This window comes from Balaenoptera musculus, chromosome 3 (genome assembly GCF_009873245.2).
Source record: "Balaenoptera musculus isolate JJ_BM4_2016_0621 chromosome 3, mBalMus1.pri.v3, whole genome shotgun sequence".
In the NCBI taxonomy this organism is placed as follows: domain Eukaryota; kingdom Metazoa; phylum Chordata; class Mammalia; order Artiodactyla; family Balaenopteridae; genus Balaenoptera; species Balaenoptera musculus.
The window spans coordinates 37,514,048-37,523,274 of NC_045787.1; positions in this window are offsets into that span (position 1 = coordinate 37,514,048).

Genomic DNA, 9,227 nt, shown 5'->3' on the forward strand with positions numbered 1-9,227 from the left:
AAGGATTCCAGGCACAGAAGAGTATATACTCTGTGATTCAACTTAATATGAAGTCCAAAATCAGGCAAGTGTATGATGACAGAAATCAGAAAGTGGTTGCCTAAATGGGGGTGGGGTAGGGAGGGAGGAGAATGTGACTGACTGGAAAGGGCCTTGAAGGAACATCCTGGTGTGATAGAAATGCTCTAGATCTTGTTTTGGGTGATGGTTTCATGGATGTATAGATTATCACAATCTTAAAATCTGTGCATTTTTGACATTAATTATTTATCTATAGAGAATAATTCTCAAATGGATTCTTGTATGTTGAGTTTCTATTATCTACCAGGCAGTGTGCTAGTGGCTTTATAAGTAGTATCTGTAAACAAATCTAACAATCCTTATGGGATAGTTTTTTTTCCCCTTATTTTAACATACAAAGAAATTGAAACTCTAGGTTTACTCCATGAAACTTATATGGCTAGTAAATGACAGAATGATATTTAAACCAAGGTTTGATGCTAAAAGTCATGCTCTTTCCAAACTGCCACACTTTCAGAGTCAATATTTCTTACAGTCCCTAATGACAAAATAAACAGACTTGGGAATTTGTGGATGCAGTTGAAATGGATGGAGCTATAGAGAAAACAACTCAAAAACTGTGACCTGCTGTCTGAAATTTGTTTGTAAGAACCTAGGTATCATAGAGAGAAGCACAAAAGGATTCTCAGCACAATAGTGAACTCACACAATGCCTATTATCTAAATGATTTCATTGTGAACTATTTTAAGAAGCTAAGTTATTTGGTGCATGCACCTGTTAGAATAAATCACTTTATAATCTTTTCTTTTGATAGAATTATAACTGTTCAAAATGTTTGGACAAAAAGATATTCTTTCTTTTTCTATTTTTCCCTGCTAAAATAGCACTTTACTGACTAGGAGAAAGCAACTATAGAAACATGGAAACCAAATATGACTTTTAAAAGGACAGTCTAAATAATACTGTCCATTACTCCATTTACTGGAGTAAATGATATAGCTGGAGAACTCAATGGTTTTACACAACAAGGTTTATTTCTCACTCACAAGATTGCCAATGCAGATCAGGTGACTCTCGAGACACCTTTTGTCCATGTGGTAACAGAAGGATCCAGGTTGCTTCCACCTTGTTTTGCCTTCTCAGAAGCGGCATCCATGATCTCTGCCAAAGGACACAGCGTGCGCCACCACTACGCACATCCTGTTGGTCAGAACTCAGTCTCGCTGTCTACCTTACTACAAAGAGGAGGAGGAAGTATCTCCCAGGCATAGGAAATGATGTAAATGAACACAGCACTGCCTATTCCGCAGCAGAGTTATCATTCGTAGTGAGAAAACACTGAAAGAGAGGTCAGCAAATTTCACCATTTTAGGAAACACCTAGGATGGTCCACCTTGTATAAAAACGTAACAATTAGAAACGGCAGTTAACTCATTCCACAGACATATTCTCCCAGTGTGAACTATGTCATCCCCACAGGTGCTGACTGACCTTTGGATTGCTCCATTTTATTAGCTTTCAAACCTTATCCTCAAGGAAGATCTGATGTGTTCTTTTCTACTAAGGCAGAGGGTTGTCGTTGGAAATGTGATCAAATGTCGTTTTCTACCTTCTTTACATCACTAAGAATTTCATAGCTGGAATTATGTGCCATTCACCCCCTCAAGTAACATGCACTTAAGAGAATGTCACTTATTTTAAATCTGTTGAAAGAAAAGAAAGAAAAGAAAAGAAACATTCGATTTGCAGATTCAGTATGTCTATAAATCTTGTGCTCATAGCAAATCCTTTGGAATATGGAGTTGGACTTCCAGGAGAAAGTGATGTAAAGAAAAGACCAAATAAGACTCGTTGTGAATAAATTACAATCTTAATTGACACTATTTTATTTTAATATTCTTTATAGGAGAGGGATTTCCACATCTTATCATCATTTGCATTTATGATGAAATGCACTGCTGAGAAGTTAAGAGGTAGAAAATGAAATTTTGTTTTTGTTTGAAAACCGTCTTTGTAAGGATCATTTTATCACTAAGGAGAAAGATTTAGCAAATACTTCTACCTAGCGCTGAAATTTCTTTTCATCAAGATAAGGAGATAAAAAGTAAACTCTTTATAGAAACTTATTTCAAAAGACTTTGCCATTCTTTCACAGAAAATACTGTTTCACATATTATGTAATAAAAATTGATCGTCATGAGCTCAGTTCAGTAAGATGTTTGCAGTAATTACTCCTGACATTGTCACAAACATTAAAGTGTTTAACAAATATTTCATAAATATAATGAAGATATTTATAATAAGTGATTCCTCATTATATTTCTTTGCAATTTGATAAGACAGCAAAATGCCAGATGATTCCCATTACTGCAGAAATCAATTGGCAGGTGATAAATAATTTTTCACAGAATGATTAAATCAATGTCAGCCTCAGAGTGAAAAAATGTGTTGGGCATATTATAAGTAGGGCAACACTGATTGTTCCTGAAGTCATTGCTTTCTTAGCATGAGGTTTAAATAAATACTGGATTTATTGAGGGTTAGAGAAATGGCCTCACAATAAAAAGGCGAGGTTAGGATTTATTACGAATGAAAACCAAAGCAAACAGCAAATCACCACCACCACAACAGCAACATTCAACTTCTGACTTCTTATAATCATATGCATTTGACTGCCAAGTATTTGGTAGAAATCATCTTCTACATCCTGTCAATTAGATAAAAAATTCTGGTCACGTTGAGTATTTCTTTCAGGACACATGATTTTGATGATTTTCGATGCCCTTTCTCTCTTTTTGTCTTGGTGGCCATGATGGAATAATCTATAAGAATAGGGAGATGATGAGGCTGAATAGAGCAGCTGTGTGATTGACCATTGCAGTGGTCACAATCCAGAGGACCAAATCAGCTAACTGGGGTGAGGATTAGCACACGGAAAATGCTGATTGGCGAGCACCGCCTCTTCTCAGCTCCAACACAACATGACACATCCTCCAGCCAAGGCATCTGAAATCTGAGATTGTGGAATGAACTCGACTTGAAGTGAGGGTGCTTTCCTGAAGGAAAGAGAAAATTAGAGGAAAAAAGGCTTGATTATAAGCACTATGATTAGGACCATGATAACCACAGTTCAAGCTGAAGCATAAAAGGGTTTGGGTTTTTTTCTTAAAACAGACATCAGTGAACATGGCAGATGTAGCTTTGACTGTCCTCAGCAGTAATCCTTGTTCAGTCTAAATCTAGTCTCCTTATATTCTTAGCAATTTAAATGTGTTGAATAAGATTTTTTAAGAAAAAAAAGATACATGAGAATATTAATGGTTGTGTTTTCTACAGTTTTTGGGAAAAAAAAGATAATATGGCAATTATATTTTCAAAAACAGTATAAATTTAAAGTTAAGATAAATAAAGTTTTTTTTTGCTGTTGTTAAAAGTCAATGTTCCGCACATAATCAGGATAAGTTGTATTATTTCAAGTCAGCACCTCCTTGGAAATCTTTCTTTCAGACCCACCCTCAAACACACAACTTTCTCTGTTCATGAATACCATACATTTCACAAATGGAGAACACTCTTACTCCAATTTTAATCAAACCGGTAAACACACAAAGATAGTATTTCTTTCTTTACTAATATTTCTTTCTAATAATTCTTTTCTAGCATGAACTTTTATATGTGGGAAGTAGGGATAAGGAAGGAGCTTAGATTTGAGAATCAGTTGAGGAAGGAAGTGGAGTCAGCAAAACTAAATTTTGGGGTCTTTAATTTTTTTCTAAGTATATGATTTTTTTGTGTTGTTTTAGAACTGAAAAGTATTGATCCCTTAAAAGTCCATTTGAACGTTTTAATCCTAAATATATAATTTCTGGATCTGGCCAAATTCTAATCTATGTTGAGCATAAATTCATAATGTAAGGGAGTAAACCCATAGAGCTTAGGATAATTTTTTGAGCAAAGGAGAATTAAAGGCAGAATTTGAATATGTCTTCAATGCCATTTTTTCTAAACTTGAGAAATGAAATTCTCTGGAATTGATAACAGAGGATCAGTTTGCATACAAATTAAGTCATGACTATTTCCCAATAATTTTCTAAATATTGCTTACAAATGAAACTCACAAATAAGAAGATGGTCCTTAGCTTCTCAGAGCAACTCCTCAGATACACCAACTTTTCCAACAGTAAAAAGCCATCTTATCTTTGTATTGTGCATTCCTCCCTCCAAAAAGCATTCACTGAGGATTGATATGCTGATCTTATACTAAGCACCAAAATCAGTCTTTATGGCAATGAACCAAAATCCTCCATTTTCATAATATAAAATACAAATAAACCAAAATATGTGCACTGAATTTTGCCAAGACACTTGGCCTTTCAGTAATGCTCTCATTTCATTGCCAGAGCATAAAAAGTGGAATATTTTAAATTCAAATAAATGTTGACATGGTCAATTGAATGGGTGTTTTCAAGGACTATATTTTAATCTATACTTCTAAGTTATTTTGAATAAAATTCAAATAGAAAATATTCATACTAATATGGCAATTAACTTCAAAATCATCCTTAAATTTTTAGGGAACACTCTCGATACTGACAGTGTTTAGAAATCCAGCCAATAACTTTGCCTCTGAGTATTGAGGTAAGACAGTTTGTCTACATAAAAATAAGCCAATTATTAGGTGTTTAATAAAATTACCTATTTATTTATCTTAATAGAAGACTAAAGTTATATGTTAAAGAGCATAAAGAAGATGGCAAATGTGGAGGAAAAAATAAGAGTGAGAAGGGAAGGGTATAGCATCATGATTTTGAAATCATATATTTGAAAACTATCATATGGAGAAAGGAATAGAATAATTTTATACGTTCACAGAGGAAAGAATGAACTGATAGATTGAGCCTAAATATAGGAAAGAATTTTCCATCAAAACTGTCCCAAAGGAAAAAAGAAAGAAGATGAACTGACTCAGGAGGCTGTGATTTATCTCTCTCACTGGGAATATTCAAGAACAGGAAGGAATTCCTTTATGTACTCAACAAATATTTATTGCCTGCCTCTAACCTGTGCGTCAGATGCTGTGTGGGCACTGGAATAAAACGGTGAATAAATCCAGATGAAATATCTGCCCTCATGGAACATCCAAGCTAGTGGAGGAGATAGACCCAAATTGAATAGATGTTCTAATTACTGCTTTGCAGGAGTAGAAAGAGGTGGGACTAGGTGAGCACGTGACTCAAGGGCCGTCTTAGTCTGGAATGTCAAGGGAAGGAGGTGACAGTTGAGTTGAGATGCAAGGCTAAGAAAGAGCTAATTGGGTATATTGGATATAGAGGCAAAGCAATAGAAGTAGAAGCAAGTATGGCCTATTCAAGAAACTGAAAGAAGCCAATATAGGAGCAGGGAGAATGAGGGGGAGTGCAGCGTGAAGCGGGCAATCAGTGGTGAGACTTGGTATGATCTTGCAGGCTATGTTAAGCATTATCTGGTGTTTGTTTTTGTTTTTTATCCCTAGAACACTGGGATAGACTTAAAAAAAATTTTTTTTTTAAAGGGAGTACTATGATTAGATTTGGGTTTTGAAAAGATCACTCTGTGAATGATGAGGTAGAGAATTTATTGGACTGGAGCAAGAGTGGATGTGGGGAGTGGATACAATATTTTGAATAATAAAATAATCAAAGAGAGAGGTGTTGCCTACTTGGATTTAGCTGGTGGCAGTGGAGATGGACAGAAGGGGATAGAATTGAAAAGTACTTGAGAAGTCAACCAGGAGGCTCTGGTGTCAGTGTGGGAGAACTTCAGGGTGACTGAGGTGCTTGCAACTCAGATAGAGGGACTGTTAGATGAAATGTGAGGGTGTGGGGGGGAGAGAAGATCATGAGTTTGGATGCAGATACCTTGGCTTTGAGGTGCCTTTAAAGGAGTAAAGAAGAGATATAAACCAGGGATTTGTTTATACTCATCTGGAACTGAGAGGAGTAATACAGACCAAAGCTAACATTTATGAATCAAATCATATAGATTGTAATCACAGCATTGGGAATGAATTATACAGTCTATGGAGTGAGAAGAGGACCGAGTCTTGAGAAGCTTCACTATTTTGTGGCTGGGCAAAAGAGTATAAGCTTGCTAAGAAATCTGAAGAGAAGCCATCAGAGACAAAGGGGAAACCTATTATTTACCAGAAACCAAGAGAAAAGAGTATTTTAAGAAGTTGCAAGAAGTCAACAATGTTGCATGCATCTGAGAAGTCAAGACTCTGTAATGTCTACTGAGTTTAGAGACATGTAGTTCATGCATGACCTTAGGGGGAGGCAGAGGGGATTCATATATGAGATAGGTTGTTGGGTGAGATAAATTCTAAGGTTCCTTTCAGCTGTAAGATTCTTCCAATTTTTGTCATGGAAAAATACATTTCTAAATTATTTTATAATGAGATTTGTACTTCACCTGGCCCCTTAAAAATGTTTTCTAAATTTAGGAAAATTTTGGGAAAATACAGTGCAAATTTGTGTAATAATGTGTAAAACTTTTGAAAGATCAAAATGAAAATATTTATATCTTTTCTTCTTGTTTTCATAAAAATCTCTTTAGCTGGGCTGCTTCCTGAACTTCCTCTCCACAGCAATTCACACAATGTTGGAATTGTAATCTCAAGACTGATTTCAAATATCTTCACTCTTTCCTTAATCTGGGAAACCAATGGGACATAATCAAATTCAAGTCACCGTACTAAATTACAGTTCCTCAGAAGTGCAAGATACTTCTCTGATGATAAATTTATCTAAAGCTGGGAAAATCCTAATAGCCTTTAGGGTGTTGTCAGAGATTGTCTTCCACTGCTAAACAACACTGGGGTCTATTCTTAGCTCTGTAACCGATTCAAGGCCTGATTCACAATATGGCTCCCACTGTGCTCTGTGCTGTCATTTCCCTGCCTATAAAATGTGTTACTTGCACTGATCTCCTTACAGAGTTCTGTGGGTATATTGATTGTCAGATACAAACTGTTGTAACAGTGCAGTCTTTCTTAAAATGTAATTGTCTATAATCCTCTTTCCCAGGTTGCATTTCTCTCACAGTGTTAGATGGTTGGATTTTAGCTGTTCTTTCTATGGATGGTTCAAACTACTCCCAGAATTTCTGGATCTCCAGCTCAATCCGGTAGCCTTATAAGTAAATGATTACTCTGTCTTCCGACTGAGCAATACTTTAACATCACATCGTGTACATGCTTTATGATTAACAAGCAAATAATGGAGTTGCTTTTTGCCCCTCCCTCTGTCCCATTGCTAGTCTCTCTCCAAGAAGCTTTGGTTGAGAGGACAGAGAGGCCCACTTCTGGGAGTCTCCACTCTCTCTCAGGAGCTCCCTCGATTCCGCCCATAAGTGGTATCTTCCTCCTATGTACTCTCAGCAGTTTTTCCTCCCACTATTTCCAGAGGAGCCTCTCGACAACTCTCTGTGGCAGCGGCTGCCCTGCTTTTAGTGATTTCTCAAATTAGTAGTCTACTCTCAGAATCAGCTTCTCTCAGCAGTGAGATTCAATGACCCTGACTCCTGGCGTCTTCCTGCAGCTCTTAGGAGGGGGAACTGTTTAAACCTATAATGTTTACTGTTCTTGGCTTGTGACCAGAAGCCCCTCTTTACTGCCAGCCTGTGCAGAGTCTCCAGCATCCCTTGTTCTTTTCTTGGCAATTCTTAGCTAAATCCTTAACCAGTTCTGTAACTGTGAATCACTCTCAGTCATATCTGAAGGTGATTACAGAAAGGTCCTTCTGGAGCTCTTGAAGTGGCTTTTAAAAAAAATTAATTAATTATTTTTTGGCTGCGTTGGGTCTTCGTTGCTGTGCGCAGGCTTTCTCTAGTTGCAGCGAGCGGGGGCTACTCTTTGTTGTGGTGCGCCGGCTTCTCATTGCAGTGGCTTCTCTTGTTGCGGGGCACGGGCTCTAGGCGCGCGGGCTTCAGTAGTTGTGGCACGTGGGCTCAGTAGTTGTGGTTCGCAGGCTCTACAGTGCAGACTCAGTAGTTGTGGTGCACGGGCTTAGTTGCTTCGCGGCATGTTGGATCTTCCTGGACCAGGGTTTGAACCCGTGTCCCCTGCATTGGCAGGCGGATTCTTTTTTTTTTTTTTTTTTTTTTTAAAGACTATTCTTTTTTATTTATTTATTTATTTATTTATTTATTTATTTATGACTGTGTTGAGTCTTCGTTTCTGTGCGAGGGCTTTCTCTAGTTGCGGCAAGTGGGGACCACTCTTCATCGCGGTGCGCGGGCCTCTCACCATCGCGGCCTCTCTTGCTGCGGAGCACAGGCTCCAGACGCGCAGGCTCAGCAATTGTGGCTCACGGGCCCAGTTGCTCCGTGGCATGTGGGATCTTCCCAGACCAGGGCTCGAACCCGTGTCCCCTGCATTGGCAGGCAGATTCTCAACCACTGCACCACCAGGGAAGCCCGGCAGGCGGATTCTTAACCACTGCACCACCAGGGAAGTCCCTTGAAGTGGCTTTGATGGTTGCATTCTCTCAAAAAAAGCCTTTCCAAGTTATTTTAAATCAACCTAGAGTTAGGGAGAAAAAAAGTTTTCAACTATTGCTACACAGTCACTCTCTTGATTTTCCTTTCTATTATATTTATTTGTGCCCTAAAATTAATTTACTCAGGGCAAGTATTCTTAATCATTAATATTCTTCAAAAGGCAGAATCTATACAACTTACAGGTAGTGACCTAACTCAACATAGAGGACACTTAGGTATTATCTCTTCAAGAGCCTCTACTTCACATCACTCAATAATAATACAAGGCATGGCTTAGGAATAGCTCTGGGTACCCCACGGTATACTTCAAGGAAGACCATATAGCATGGTAGCTATTGAGTATGAGCTCTGACATTAAAATAGCCTGTACTAAAATCCTGCTTCTTCCACTTACTGATTATGTAACTCTGGGCAAGGGACTTATTTTCCCAGGTCCTAGTAACCTTGTGTGTTAAATGAGGATGATAATTAATCTATCTTTTATGGGTGCTATGGATGCCTGACGCATAGTTAGCAGTCCATAAAATTTAATGTTGTAAGTTTTTCCACACTCCTCTCAGATGTAGCGAAAAAATAGATTTTTTTCTTTCTAAAATTGTTTTGGTCTTCCTCATGAACCAAAAAGGAACCCCAGGAACTAACCTGGTAACTTTAGTTCATTGCAACT